The sequence below is a fragment of the Protomyctophum parallelum genome (assembly GCF_964188405.1).
Source record: "Protomyctophum parallelum genome assembly, chromosome: 7".
Classification (NCBI taxonomy): domain Eukaryota; kingdom Metazoa; phylum Chordata; class Actinopteri; order Myctophiformes; family Myctophidae; genus Protomyctophum; species Protomyctophum parallelum.
In genome coordinates, this window is record NC_139705.1 from 13,251,585 (window position 1) to 13,268,215 (window position 16,631).

General features: G+C 42.5%; 1 protein-coding gene across 2 annotated transcripts in view; it reads left to right on the top strand.

The window, feature by feature from the left end:
- Positions 1–490: 490 nt before the first annotated feature.
- cntn3a.1 (contactin 3a, tandem duplicate 1) overlaps positions 491–16,631 on the top strand; it is a 136,415-nt gene continuing 120,274 nt past the window's right edge. For both annotated transcript variants that reach the window (XM_083769096.1, XM_083769097.1), the window contains exon 1: positions 491–958. The gene's annotated coding sequence lies outside the window, so the exon portion shown is untranslated. The remainder of the gene's footprint in view (positions 959–16,631) is intronic.

Consider the following 16,631-nt stretch of genomic DNA (forward strand, 5'->3'; position numbering starts at 1 on the left):
ACTAACACCAGATTTGGAAGCTATACTGTTCTAGTCTGTGAAGTTTTACAGACCCATTTCACAACATCAGTCTCACCAGCAACAGCTGACTATAGTGCTGTTTCATGGTTTGATTTAGGCTACTTTTAATGCTGTTAAAATGCGCTGCCTTGCATAAAAAAAGACAGGACAGGCTACGATCGAGGACCAGCATCAGGAAGATATTATATAAACTACTTGAACTATTAACTATATGTAGGCTACAGCCAGGAACACATGGTGTGTCGACCTATCGGTCTGTGTATAGGCTAGCCTCAGTAGCCTGGGGTTGAACAGTTGCATAGAGAATTCAGTCACTCTGCGAACCCGCAGCGTGGGGAAAACAGCCACTTTAATTTTGTCCCAAGTGCCACTGCCGCCTTGCGCGCCAGCCAGATTCATTCTCTCCTCGATCGTATAGTATCTACTTGGACGCCCAGCCTCAGCCTGGATGAAGACGTTTGGTCGGGCCGACAGCGACCACTTAACGCGTTTATAAAATTATACGAAATTTGCTATGAAAATCAGAAAAGCCAAAGACAGGTTAATAAGCCACCGCGGATTTGGAGTGGTTTGTCGAAGTCTCGCTGCATATGTGGTGCGAACAGCGCTGCTTTTGCCCTAAATTGATTTGTCGAGGAGGCGAGTAGAGTAGACGAGTCAACCCGCATGCTTGCAAGCGCTCTGGAGAAGTGGGCAACTGCAGGGCAAAACGAAAGAGTAGCGTTTTTAGACTAACAAAGAAGGTTAAGTTATCAGTAAAGATGATGTAGTTTGCTATATTCTTCGACTTCTAGACTTCTTAGGAGACAGTCAACTATTGTAGCTAGATAGACTCGTTGGATGCTGGTGTGACTGACGAGTGAGAGATGCGCGGAGTAACATGGACATCCGAGAAGGGATAAACACAAACATCATTTTTTACAGAGGATACACTGAGGTAAGTTAAGTACAACGTACATTTTAGGCTACTGTAGAAGATGATAATTCTGTTACCCCTTTGTTATAATTCCCCCATAATGTTATTCTTATTTGCCTGATTCACCAGGCTTATCATTGGGTTGAAATATTTGGGTCGTATTATGGACACTCTGTCGTGACTGTTTCGATGTTTTGCCCCTCCACTGTTTTGGTTAAAAGAATTATAAAAATAAATAAATAAATACCTATATATATATATATATTACAGAGAGAGAGATCGAGAGATGCGCTGCACACATGCTATACTGAAGGCAAAGTGTCCAGCTGCTCTGAATGCATGAACATAGCTCTACTGCTGCCTTTGACAGTGCCTTGCATTTAAAGCCATGTGTCTTGTTTCCCATTGGGCTATATGGATTTTTTTATGAATAAATAAAAACAGAGGCTGTACTGTATGCTCGATGTTTCCATTTCCCAACCGATATGTAAAATAGGTATACACAACTCTACAGGTCCCCATTTTAATAGCCTGCACTTTGTCCTCCTAATTACCCAGGGCATTATTTCACTTGATTGTGGTTCTGATTGTCTGTGTGTGTGTGTGTGTGTGTGTGTGTGTGTGTGTGTGTGTGTGTGTGTGTGTGTGTGTGTGTGTGTGTGTGCGTGCGTGCGTGCGTGCGTGCGTGTGCGTGTGTGTGTGTGTGTGTGTGTGAAATCAAGTGCCAGAGTATACTTGTACCCTGCAAAAGCTACATAGATTGGAAATGTTTCAATATTCTTCCAATTTAATGTAGGCCTATACCCTCCCAGGATGTTACGAACCTCCTGTTGATACTCTTTTCACAAGACACATCTCAGCACTACCTTTTGAGTTAAGCCAAATTATGTTCGCAAATTGGTGCCTGTAACTGTAGACATAAAGGGAATCGTTTCTACCCAAAGCAGAGATGGAATTCCCGTTGCTGATTCCTGTGGAATGCAGTCACTCTGTGTAGCCAAATTGTAATGCTACTACTACTACTCTTCCCCTCTGGGAAGTATATGCTTATGGCTAAGCACGCCTCTGATGATGTCACAGTTGATCCAGACCACATCAGACAGAGAAGAACACGCATGAACTTCATTCCACCTCATTGGGCAATGGCACGTCACGTGTCGTGCACACTGGTGCCCTGCATGGGTCTGGGAAAGTCACAACATGGTATGTAGTTATATAGATGCATGAATATGCAACTTGACAAAGCATTATATCAAACAATTTGACTTTGTCACAAGACAAATAGCGAACGTATCCAATCTTTAAGCTCCTGTATGAGTTCTCTCTCTTGATTGGATAAAGTTGGTACCCAGACCTGAAAATGCATTAAAGATCTGGAGAGACAGGGGAGACAGCTGTTGTAGAGCTATTTAGGACTTATTAAAACAAGTATAATCACTTACTGCACCTTTAAGCATGAGCACACAGGAACACAATGGAAACAAGTCCACAGGACATTTTTGTGTTATCTTTAGCCTTTAGTATTCAATAAATCAAGCAAACAAACATTTTAAGATAACCTACCAGCCAAATCGATGTTTCCTAATTCACTTATATTCCAAAGTAATGAGATGAGTGTGTTGAACAATAATGATTGCCACCTACAGATTCCAAGCGCTTAATTGGTATACTGTATATTGTGGGGAAGGAGTGACTCATACACTGCTGAGTAGAACTTTTCAAATAGTTCATCTGAATCTTTAAGATGCACCTGTCAATCACTCACTGCTGCCATTAGCCCCATGTGACCTGCTTTTCATCTCCATCAGCATACTCTCTCTGGTTGGCTTAGTTAAAATAGAAACATCACTGATCAGTCAGAAAACAAGAAACAGACTAGCAACGTCTGTACTGGTTCCAGGCATGACTTTATCGACAGAATTCTAATTACACCAGTCAAAGTTTCTGACATGCGGTATCTTTATCATAAGCCTAGTATACAGTATGTAGGCAGCGAGTGAGGAAGCTTTCAGCGTATTCAGATGACTTACTCCTGTCACAGGGGACCCGAGGACGAGTGCATTCAGAAAGTGCCCCTGGTGGGGTCTGGAAAAATGAAGAAGCTGGCGTGTGTTATGTCATGCCTGTGGCTTGTGTGCTTAGATCAAAACACCATTAGTCTCTTTGTCTTGTGGCACTATATTTGAGGCAGCTTTATGGCAAGGGAATATTGTTGGCGCATCCTCCTCTCTCCCCGAGTTGTGTCATTGTGAGAAAAGTAAAAAATAAAATACACACTACTGTCCCACATTCAAAATGAGGATATCTTTCAGCATCACCGTGGTGGTTTGTGAATGTCATTTCTCGAAGAGCAAGATTTCTCAGAATTCTCAACCCTAATCTTGATATCTCCCGCATTTGCAGTCATTACAACCAGCAACACTGGAGTATTTAGGTAAAACATATTTATTACATTATCTTAATGAGTATTTTTTCAGGAATTTATAAAATTATTATTTCATAATGACAGTCAAAATAAACATTTCATGGTCACACAAATGGACTAAAAGACACCAATCCAATACCTACATGAGATCATCATACAATCATCAGCCTGCTTTACCATCAAATAGCAAAGTATTAGTCATCTCTGCATTTACATTAAGGTGAAGGACTGGGTCTTTAAATGAGACTGTATAATTATATCATCTAATTAGGACCATGCTGTCAATTTTGCTCCCACCGTTGCAGAGAGCTGCTTCGTAAATGTTTCATTCCTATGTGAGTTGAATCGACGTACACAGGATTCGAGGGAAATGTCACATTCCGTACCACCAATAGTCTCAACTCAAGGCAAGCCCCACCAGAAAATGAATTTTAATGACTCGATGCACTTAGAGGAGGAAGATGAGCTATACATGCAGGAAAACACCATGATTGAGTTGGTGTCTGCAGATCAAGTGAAGTTAAGGCTTGGGCGATTAAAGATGCAGCATGATTTTTTTTCCTCCTGAGTGGGAGTTTGGTCTCATTCATGATTCAGAGCTGGGGTGGGGGTGGAGTTGGAGGTGGGGATGCTCACACATTTTTGTGTGAATTTCATCCCCGCAACAGAAAGGACATGGCATACTCTTTCATTAATAGTTTTTTTTGTGGCCTGAAAAATTGATGGTGCCAGAGAGATTGGATGGAACGGAGAGGGTCAAATCAACTGCCATCGCCTGTCGGCTTCTGTGTCGGACTCAGCTGCTATCTATGGTTTATCTATTCCAGCTGGTGCGCTGTCAGAAGGGAGAAGGCAGAGGAGGTGTCTCTTAACAACACTGTACCTTGGATTTTTTTTTACCATTACTCCACCTGCCATAACATTGTATGCAAGGATGCCTAATAATTTCCCTCAAACGCTGCATCAGTGCTTAATCTAAGCTCCCTATTATAGGCATATCAAAATAGGCAAACCGCAAATATAGGTATACATTCACTGAGAATACAAGCTCAACAACTTATATAGATCAGCTTTTCTCTGCAAAGAGATTTGGGGCTCCAATTTCGTCTAATCTTTCTAAATACACTGTTTTGGGATTTAGCAGTGGGGAAGGGGTGTTCCCCCACTAAAGTTGGTATTTTGGTTACCTGTTTAAATCCCTAAAACACCTCCGTTACCCGTTATTATGCATAGGTGTGGTTCCCTCGTGCCGTTCTTTTTTTTCCTCCACCCCGCACAGAGCCAAGAACACTCGTCTTTTCATTGAATCACAGCTCACTCAAATCTCGCTAATGTTTTAAATTGTAAACTAGGAAATTAGGGCTTTCATTTGGTGGTGCGTGTAGGCCGTCTCTACGGAACGGTATGAAACAAAAAGGAAAGTTCGGATTTAGACAGATTAAACCCCATTTGCTGCTATGGGGTGATGAACTGAATGAGCAAATGGATTCACGCACACGGCACGCCTGGCACAAATAACTTATTTGACTATACAATTATATAAACACAATGGACACAAGGAAGTGGCAGGCACTCACTTCTGCTGATTATTGGAAAATTACAAAGAGATGCATAGGAGAATAAGGAGAGTAATAAGCCTGCCCTGCACTACGCGGACATCTCCATTGAGGCGCGGTGCGCGCGCCACTCTTTACCAAACTAATTTGGCATACGGTTTACGGGTGCTTTTAATGCATCGCTTTCCCAAATTGACCAAAATAGCAATTTAGGGGAAAGCGTGCCAGCACGCCCATGACCACACGTCTAGGCGACAAAAGATAGCGGGTGATGCTGGACGAAAATACCATTAAGGGACAGAGAAAGCTCCTATATTCGTAATTTTCGGGCAGCGGCTGAATTGCGGGCCGCGTTGCGGGTAAAGGCGGCGACGAAATTGGAGCCCTTGGTGTACAGGGCGGAAAAGGAGAGGATCCCTTCGAGTCTCTTCAAGTTGATATTCATTCTGTACAAAACACATCCTACACATTAATGGAATGCAATGATTCTTGGAAAATCTAACAGTATAGTATGAATATCGGTAGTATTCTTTACAAAAAGGTTGGCAGTAATGTGAGTTGTAGTCTGTGTGTGGACTAAACATGCCAGACAGTCTGGACCTGTAATGCATGTGCCTACTGTATCTTTTCAATTAATCCAGGATAGGAGTCTGCCTGCTTATTCTAATTTACAGTTCACCACAGTAGGGCCAGTGTGTCATATAGTGCATGGGCTGGGCACTATTCAATTTATAGCTATCACTTAGCTCCCATATATAGCCATCATATTGCAGACTCGATTAACATAAATACATCTTCATCACAGGAGAAATACTACACGTAAATTTGGGCATGGTTAAACTGTTGTTTTCATCAGCAGGCAATACGTTGGAAAACATTCCACATGGTTCATAGAATGACAGGAGACAACTCAGTGACACAGCTGAGCATTAGAGCTCGAGTCTATGGCTTGACAATGTAAGGAACTATAGAATCTTACAGGCGCGCTTGAGTCTTTGCTTCTCCGTGAATATAATTTGTCCGAGTGAGACACAAAAACAAAGTGTACATTTTTAACGAAGGCAGACAACTGTAGTCGCAGTTTGGCCGTAGTCTGAAAATCTGGCCGTAGTCTGAAAATTCACCTCTTCAGACTCCATCTTAACCTGTAGCACTTTCCGTAGAACTTGCACTAGTCCCGACAACCTTACAGGCGTATGCAAAAGCTAATCTTCTGTAATTTAGATAGCATTTTATATAGACATAGCACTCTAGTGTATACTCATAGTTTCATTGTACAGATATTCTACTGTTAGTCTGTGTTAGACAGATGTTAGGTTCTTAGCTTGCTTATGATCCTTGATGACCTTGATGTATTCTTGCTTACTGTAAATCGCTAAAGTGCTAAATGCCTAAATTGTAAATAGTTTCCGTGTTGTTCCATGGTGTTGTTTTTGAGGGGCGCTAGCTCCTCCTATATACAGGTTTAATGTTTGTGTTTAGTTCAATGTTTGTTTTAAAAACGCCATTGACAATGAAGAGAAATTAATGTTTATTTAGTCACCAACACAAACATTAAATCCCATTAACAATACATTGAATTTAATGTTTGTTTTGACACCGATGTAATCATCATTACATCACCTACCGTAACCATAGATAAGAGCGCCCCTCACTTCACACGGGTGTGATTTATTTCCTCTGTAAATAAGAGATACAGACAGACAGTCGGTAACAATGGAAGTTGAAGATCCATGCCCCACCCAGCTATGCAATACCCGTGTCAGAGTACCTGTTCCACCCATCTGTCCGTGTCCCTTTTATGCCCATATAGATTTCTGTATCTGTCTCTCTGTGTTCCTTTATTCCTATGGAGTTCTGTGTCAGGCATGCCCAAATATGGAGTGTTGTGATGTCAGAACAGGCCAGCTCCATATATTATGGAGCATGGGCAGTGGCCCTGTCCTGCAGAGCCCAGGCAGAGGCCTTTTGTGGCGGATCTGGACGACTCTGAGCGACTCTGACACCAGGCTCTGCACTCCCAGCAGGGGTGTGGATTGTGGAACGCGTGTGTTGAATTTGAAGTCGGTGGGTTAGGGTCATAGCAAGCGTTAATGTTTAACAACTTTAAAGGGTTCAGTTTTGATGGCTTGTACAAACAGTGAGGACCCAATGTCAGCCAACGAGGACGCGCATCAGGCACAGAACACTCTGTTTGATGCAGGACATAAGGCACCTTCCCCGGGTAATAGGAATAAGCCCATTAGAGTACATTAGCTTGCTCTAAGCCACCAGTAACAGCTTTTTCATGTCCACAGGTAGCCAGATCAAAAGGACCATCAACAAATACTGAGGGACACAGTTACTGCTGCGCTGTACAGGGGAGTAGGGAGTAGGCACTAACAGACAGATGTTTGCTGTCATCAGGAGAAAGAAAAGGGAAAAAAAGGATGGCATTTTCATTAGTATTCAAGTCCTATGTAAGGATTTGACATACCTGACAAGGATAATTCATTCACCACAGGTGGCGAGTACTAGATAATATATGAAGATCTTTTAGATTGTTTCATTGTTAACTTTCTTTGGAAACTGTAGATACGTTTGGAGAGATTGAGGAAGGAAAATAACCAATCAGTATCAAGTATTTCACCCTGTTTCTGAGAGAGGAAAGAGGACAGACCTTGAAAGGTAAAAATTCCGAAAGTCTCTCCTGCTATATTATTAACTTAACTCACTTGCAGCAAACAAATAAGTGAGTTCGTTTAGCCTGAAAATAATTCATAGGTCTTGTCGTCGGCTCGTCGCCACTTAGGTCACAAGGGTAATTCATTTGTAATGTGGAGACGGTCGGGCTGTACCATGGACACGCCACAACTCTCAGAGCCATCATCGGAGCACTCAAGCTTCTTTGGATCAAAAGGCTGTCTCTTTTATCCTCCTCGCTAACCCCAGATGTCAGATGTCTCATGTCTCTGGGCTTGCTCAGTAATAGAGATCAAGATATCCTTGTTATAGGTCTACTGACACTTGCATTTTAAAACGGGGGGAGCAACTGAACAATTCCCACCTCCTGGTCATCTTCGTTTTATACACTGTCATCATGGCCATGGGTAAATGCTAATTACCCGCACCAGGCCGGAACGGCTGTAGACAGGGATTACGTTTTCGCACCTGTCTGTCCGTGTGTCTGTCCATTCGTCACCAGCTAATCTCCGGCACTGTTGGACTTATCAGCATGACACATTGCAAGGAAGAACCTCTGCCCCATTTTTTAAATGCCGCTATTAAAGGGCACAACAGGGCACTTCACGTTTTGGCCTGTAACTCTTGAACCATAGATCGCACAATCCCCCCTAAAAAATGAGGGCCATTTCTGTCCAACAGGCCATTTTCTTCAAATATTTTGTTCATCCATCTCTGTGGTGACGTAATCAAATCTGTCAGCCTTTTCAGATTCTATTCTGATTGGCTTTCAAAGTTTGTGGAAGGGGTCCGTTTTTCACAAATGAAAATGTCACAAATCATGATGACAATGTGTAAAATGTGAAGCCTGCTTCACAATTTTTTGAGTGGTGCTGCCACTCCAATGCAAAGCAATGTGTGTGTCTTTCTGTTTAGGGTACCAACAGGTGACAAAGTGGCGCTGTTGAGCTTCACACCGTGCACAGGTGCATGACGGGAAGCTGAGTTTTTAACAACCATTACGTGGCGCGCACACACACGCGCACACACGCGCACATGCACACGTACACGTACACGCACATGCACACACCACCAGGGAGGAGGGCTTGTACAGTACAGTACAGTACAGTACAGTACAGTACAGTACAGTACAGTACAGTACAGTACAGTACAGTACAGTACAGTACAGTACAGTACAGTACAGTACAGTACAGTACAGTACAGTACAGTACCACTCAGTTCAGGCGGATCTGTTCTTTTTATACTACTCCAACAAATGTTGTCCAAAACACACAGATCGATACATATTATCTCTTAAGCCATGTGATAAAGATGTATCAGTGAGATTTGGCAGATTCCCCGAGGCTGGTGGGGGTCTGCACTCAGAGGAGCGTACCTTTCTAGTTGTCTCCACCAGCCGAAGGCATGGGGAGAGTATGTTTTGCACTCCGTCCGTCCGTCCGTGTGTCCGTGTGTCCGTCCGTCCGTCACCAGCTAATCTCAGCCACCGTTAACCCGGTCGATGCCAAATTTTGCACACACACTCCCTGGATGCCAACCATGAACCTCTGCCCCAAACTTTCCAGAACGGCCTGTTATAGCGCCACCAGGAGGCCGCTTTGTGCAAAACAAGTTTTTTCACAGTACACCTACAGATTTTGTCCAAACATCACGCAAATTAGTACACAGTCTCTCTAGAGCCATTCAACGAAACGGGTCTTTCAGATTTCTCAGACTCCATCCTGATTGGTTAAGATTGGCTTCCAAAGTTCACAGGAGTGCTCAGTTTCAAACAAAATGCTGCAAATCATGAACACATCGCGTGATTTCCCTGAAATTGTGCACGCACATTCCCACTAGGCCGAGGACGAAATGCCACATGAACAATTTCAACTCAGCCTCAAGGTGGCGCTATAACTGGCCCAAAAGTTGTTTTTACCTCTAACTGCACGGATCTGTGGATAACCTGGTGGAGACCTGTGCCCAGAAGGGCACTTTTTCTAGTTTTGTATGTTCTTGTGCAACAAATGCTGAAACACTTCCTGGAAACAGTTTTGTGGCTCTGCCAGTGGTACTGTGCTAAATAATATTGAATATTGGAATATGTATTGGCGATGCCTGTATTGTATGGTACAGTGTTTGATTGTTTTTTGTTTGTTTGTTTATGATAAAATGTCTGAATTTGTATTGCACTGAGCCATGCATACAAATCCCTCTGCAATGTAGAGGGAGAAATAAGTGAAAGGAGAGCAGAGAAGACATGCAAAATGACAGTAAAACTACATCTAGCCTCTATTAAATGTATTATAAGGTTTTGGGGGCTTCTTCATCTTTTATTTATTTATTTGGATAGTAGTAGTGGAGAGTGACAAGAAACAGGGAGAGAGGGAGTGACACGCAGCAAAGGTCACCAGGCTCGGGAATCGAACCTGTGACACACCGGACCAGAGCCTCAACCGCTAGGCCATCAGTGCCCCTTGGGGGCTTTACCCTGTAGAGACAGGTATTTTGTATCGGCAATCATATCGTGACTCCTGTGAAACGATGTACGTATCCTATCGTGAGTTACCTGCCGATACATAGCCCTATATATGTACCAGAGTTGCAGTACTGCAAATGTATTCATTAAGTTAAAAAGGTAAAGTTATTTCGTTGTTGAATTTCGGCTCCCCTTTTCCCTGTGTCAGAGGCATAATCGTGTGTAATTTATTCTGCGCTTTTCTCACAATTATTGTCACGAAGGAGGAGCACTCCAAAAATATCGGTGAGAGGAACATGAGAAAGGATTCAAAGTCTTTTTGTTTTGTTATTAAAAGCCAACATTTGCTCATGACATTAACATTAATAACGGCAAGATGATTTAGAACTAAGTTGACACTCTGTGTGTGTGTGTGTGTGTGTGTGTGTGTGTGTGTGTGTGTGTGTGTGTGTGTGTGTGTGTGTGTGTATGTGTGTGTGTGTGTGTGTGTGTGTGTGTGTGTGTGTGTGTGTGTGTGTGTGTGTGTGTGTGTGTGTGTGTGTGTGGTTGCAAGATGGCGGCAGGAGTGAACGCTGGTTCACCAGCCAAAATGCACTAATTCCACACTAAAGCACACCCGTCGTAACTACCGTCGTCAATGTAGGGAAGAAAGGTTATTATTATTATGGATATAACCAGATTGCTGCTCGCGATGTGCCTCATTGCGGTGATAAAGTCGGCCTTTAAAGCCGCTTTACCAACCGGTAGAATATATCAACAAAGGTGGAGGGTGTTCGACCCCACGCCAACAGCGGGGAGTCCAAGCACCTGGACAACATTTTCAGACTATGTCCGTCCACTCACACCAGAGGAGTGGATCCTCTTTCAAAACGAGGAAAGAAACTTCAGAAAAACTCTGGATGCAAAGCGACTCGAGGAGCGGCGAAACTTTGCCTTCTCAGGTGGAACGCTTACGCCTGTCAAATGGATTAAACTCATCAGCATTCTTAATGGATTGTACTACAAGAACGGGACTTTCACCACTCGCCATAAGAACGGAAGACCATTTGGACTACCGCTACTTAAGTACACACTGCGAGTATTAAAAAAGTTTCCGCTCTTCAGTCCGACCCTCCCACAAGAACTGTCTCGGGAGCCCCTGGGGGAATGGATCGAAGCGCAACTGGGCTACGTGAGAGACGTCATCCAGCCAGCGCTCGGGAGAACCAGCGAACACCAAAGGAGACCGAGAGAGGTGGGCAGAGATAAATTGGCTTACCTATGGCAACATAGGAGAACGAAAGCAACAGAAATCATATTGAATAACAGCACATATCCAAACCCCCCGCCCTCTGTTAATACTGTGGACCTTGTGCAGAATTACTACTCAGCCAAATGCAAACGAACTAATCACGCCCCTTTAGGTGACGCACCATGGCTACAAACGCTTGCACTCGACCCCCCGCAATATAACCCAGAGACCCGTAACTTTACAGCCAGTGAGGTGGAAGATGTGATCAATAGCCTGCCAAACAACAAGGCGAGTGGCGCTGACGGGGTCACATATGAAAACCTAAAAGCCACTAACTCATCTCAAACTCTGGTAAATATATTCAACACTTGCCTGCTGAATAGAAAAGTGCCGGACTCATGGGCAGGTGCATTAATACACAGAATCCCTAAAAAAGACAATATTCCTGACGACCCTTCTACGTGGAGGGACATTTCACTTTTACCGACAATATATAAAGTATTCATGAAATGCATATTGGCCCGTATTCTGCCCTGGCTCACAGACACTGGCATTCTGTCATCTGAACAAAAGGCGTATATTGCCCGTCAAGGAATGAATGAGCATGTTTTTTGTCTGAAGACAGGCATCGACAACTTTAAACATGACTCTGCAAAGTTCTATTCTGTTTTCTTAGATTTCCGTGATGCATTCGGCACATTGCCTCATAATGTTATGATTTATGCTCTCAGTGAAATCCAGCTGCCACAACTGTACATAGATATAGTGACGAATGTCTATGAAAAATCCTACATTCAGGTTATATGTGGGAATACTCTGACTGATCCAATCAAGCTTGGTATAGGTATTAAAACAGGGTGTCCCTGGAGTGCGGTGAATTTTATCCTTGCAATTAACCACTGGCTCAAATGGATGCGCCAGTGCGCACCTGAAGGAATAAGATCACCAAACCCAGTCCAGGGGTACGCCGATGATGTGCAAATTGCGTCACATCAAGAGAACGTAATTCTAGCTATGCTCTCCCGTACTGAGGAGTTTCTGCTGTGGTCAAGGTTGGAGGCTAAACAAACCAAATGTGCTGCGTTCTATGAAAGGCGCAGCGGTGGTAATCGGTGGTATAAATCTAAAACCGACAAGCCCCCATCCTTTTCACTAATGCAAAAACCCATCAGAGTGTATTCAAGACATGAAACTTATCAATACCTGGGGCATAAATTTAATGTTGCAGGCGACTGGGAAGAGCAAGTCAGAGAACTGTATGATGACTACTCTGTCAGACTGGACTTGATCGACTCCTCCCCCCTCCCTATCCGAATGAAATTGCAGGCGATCAGAGAATTGGCACTCGCCAAAATTCAACATCTATTCTCGAACATCCATTTGCCACAGAACACCCTTACAGAACTGAATAACAAGGCAGTGCGCTTGGTGAGGGGCTGGTTCTGTCTCAATACTCACTCCACCCGTGCCATACTGTTTCAACCCATCAGAGACGGTGGCCTGGGTGTACCGAATATTGAATGGGTTTACACCGCCACCAGAACCAGTCACCTTATAAATATGCTCAACAGCGACGACCCCACGGTCAGGGAAATGGCTCGTGAGTCACTCATTCAACACATGCAGCGACGTAAAGTACCACCCGCGCTGGAGAATGAGACGCAGTTCCTTGGATTCAAGACTAAGGCGAATGGTAAATTGGACATTAAAGCCGCTGGATTCGGTGTGCGGTCCGACTGGATGGATCTTAATGATCTATGCCAGCGATCAGGATTACAGTTAAAGTGGGTGGCGCCTGATACAACAACTGCTGCGCTGAACAACAGCATCATCATAGATCCGCGTGTCCGTGCATGTGCGACCTACGAGCAGGACGGTGCACACCATGAACTGTCAATCAAATCCGCGACCGCAAGAGCCACCATTCTAGGAATGAAGCGATCAGAAAGTGCACAACACTGGACCAGTCTGAGGCTGCAGGGAAAACTGGCTCTCCTCCCCTTTGCAAACCACTCATTATCACACTCTATACTGTCAAATAACACCATAGGTGAGGACATTCTCATTTTCACTATTAAAGCCCGTTTACAGGTGTTGCCGACCAAGTTTAACTTGGCAACCTGGTACCCATCAGCACATGACCCACACTGCATCCTACATCCAGTACCACATGACAAAGAAACAGTCGCACACATATTAAATGGTTGCAGCCACTATAAAGGACTGTACATTGCCAGACATGACCGTCTGTTGGACCTGGTCTCAGACAAGATCAGAGGAGTACAGGACAGGACAACAAGAATGTATAAACACAGCACTGTAAAAATAGACTGGTTTGATCACAATGACACGCATGCCAATTCACTACAAAATATTCCAAATACCCCAGATATTGTGTTCATCAATGAAATTAGAAAAACTGTTACTATATTTGAAATAGGCTGCCCATTTGATTTGTATATGGACACTTGCTTTACATCCAAACTTATGAAATATCAGCTTCTGGTGGAACGTATTATGGCCTTGGGATATAACTGTCAACTTATTGTCCTTGTATTTGGAAGTCTGGGCCATGTTCATAAACTTGTGCTCAGGGGTCTGCAATTGGGTGGATTGTTAAAAACAAATGCAAAAAAGCTGGCTAAATACTGTTCTGTCTCAGCTACTATGGGCAGTCTGTCTGTCTGGAGAAAAAAAAACATCCTGTCTAGTAGTGTCAAGTAATAGTATGTAAACAATGTGCTATATATATTTTTTTTTCTCTCTTCTTTTCCCTCTGTGTGTTAAGCATGTGCAGCAGCTATATCTGGTTGGACCATATAATGTATAATATAAATCTGATCATTGTTTGGGTCTATTGTATTACGCCTCTTGTGCAGATCCAAATAAAATAATTCAAATGTGTGTGTGTGTGTGTGTGTGTGTGTGTGTGTGTGTGTGTGTGTGTGTGTGTGTGTGCGCGCGCGCGCGTGCGTGCGTGCGTGATGTTTTGAGTAGTGGTTGAGTAGTGGTTCAGAGATAAGAGGCGTGTTGAGAACTAAGAAACTGTGAAAATACAACCCATGTGTTGTGGATGCCTTTTTGCCCTTGTGTCATGAAGGTACTAATTCTTTCATATTCTCATTTATCCAAGCGTGCCGATTGTGTCCAGTCAAAGGAACGGCTGACTAAAAACAAGACTAATTTAATTCCTTATTTTCGTCTGTCCACACTCCGAATCAAATTGCATGCCAGTCTGCCGAACCAATCTATGATGTAGAAACTTTGATCTGTTGATTTGCCAGAAAAGATTGTATCGACATATTAGGTAGGGTGATATAGTATGCAAAAATAAATGTGTCTCATAATTCTCATTATCATATCACAACTTTATTCGAGACTTCAATGGAGTCTAAGCATGGATGAATTACGCTTTAGTCCTTGAGAAAAATCAATAGGCTAAGTCTCCCCTGGGGAACTAAAATGGTTTTCGCACAGCATACAGTACAGTCAGCTCTTTATGTCAGAAATGCAAAATCCTACCAGCTCTGAAGAATTTAAGGTGCCAGGACAGAGCTTTATTACATGCTAGGGTAGAGGCTGACAACCAGCCTGCCTTTTGTTTTGTCTCAGCATGTTTCAGTACAATCCCTTTATGTTTCACTTGCAGCCATGATCCCTATTATGCAATGTTAAGCACACTTAAGCAAACTCTTTCTTACAAGTCTTTAGTAAGAGCTTTGCTAGGACAAATCAGTGTCTATGTTTGCACAAGGGGCCAAGGTTTAGTGCTCCCTCTCTACTGTATGTTCATTCATATCAAATATCTGGTTTTAAACAGTACCTGTAGAGGAGATCTTGAAAAAACAAGAAGGTGGCCGCACACGCCAATAGCCAGAGTGCCAATATTTTATTAGGACAGCAGGTAAGACAAAAATGAATCCAACGTTTCGGCGGTTAAGCCTTCATCAGGGAAAACAGTACCTGCACATAGATAAACCATTGTTGCTAGCACAGACACTGTGTACTAGTTAAAAGCTTGCCTAGTACTGTACATGTACATGTTTCTTCAAAGAGTAATGTACTGTTGGGGTGCAACAGGTAATCAAACTAATCAATTTACTTCATTATACAAATAAATATTCAAATGTAATAAAATATTGATTTAAAAAAAATGATTTTCAAAAAACACATCGTTGTGCGGTGCCTTGAGCTATTTTTATGCTACATTGTTGTACCACAAAGTACTGTATAAAATAGGGTTTAAGTGGTTTAATCTCAGACTATCGATTCAGTCGATTATAGAATCTTTGCACATTGATTCATTGATAGTTATTATTGCTATGTGTATTGGAGCTAACTAATGTTAGTTCAGTGTTTCCTGCATGGTTCTGGGCATAATGAATTAATTATATTAATTAATTAAGATTAATTTGTATTATTGCTCTTGTATTGCTACTTTATTATTGCATTATTATATTCAGCTATTAGTTTAGTATTAGTATATATTAGTATTTCTAGCCTGGCGCGGCCAGACTTCACCCGCCCCTATTGCATATGCATATGCCCCGAGGAGCAGCCCAGCGCAGTGGTATATTAACATTGCAACGCAAGGCTAGTAGTATATTTCCGTCCTACACAAACATTAAATTCTCATTGATAATGAATGGAGAATTTTAGGTCATAGTGTCTGAGCAAATCGGCTTAGTGCCTCTTTATGTCCTACACAAACATTACATTTCCATTGACAATGAATGGAGAATAGTGAGTAAATAGGCATTGCGCCTATTTTACGTTATGATGATGTACACTTCACACAGGTGTGATTTTTTTAGTTGTAGGTAGGGCCGGGACTAATTGCGATTAATTTAGATTACCGGTAATTAACTACAGAAAAATGAATCGCGATTAACTACAGATAAGTTAATCGCACCTTTTTTTTCACCGCGGAACGTTTCTCACTGGGCGCTTTTCTATAGTACTGAAAACTGGAAATAATAAAAAGTCACCCCATTTTGTGTTGCCTAGAACTGGAGGTCTGACAAAAAACAGTAACAATATGAAGTAAGTACAGCTTTGTGAGATGTACTGAGATGTACTTGTTACTGTTACTATTTTTTTTCAGACATCCAGTTCTAGGCAACACAGAATGGGGTGACTTTTTATTATTATTTCCACAACAGGTATATTAATGACAGTAAAATGTTGAAAATGAGTGGTATCCTGTAGTCACTATTCATTGATTCACTGGGATACCAAAAAACATTAAAAAAAAAGGTTTCTCGCTGTTCTCGGGTTGAATATTGATATGCGATTAAAATGCAATTAATCTAGATTAATTAATCGCAAAGCCTCTGATTAAT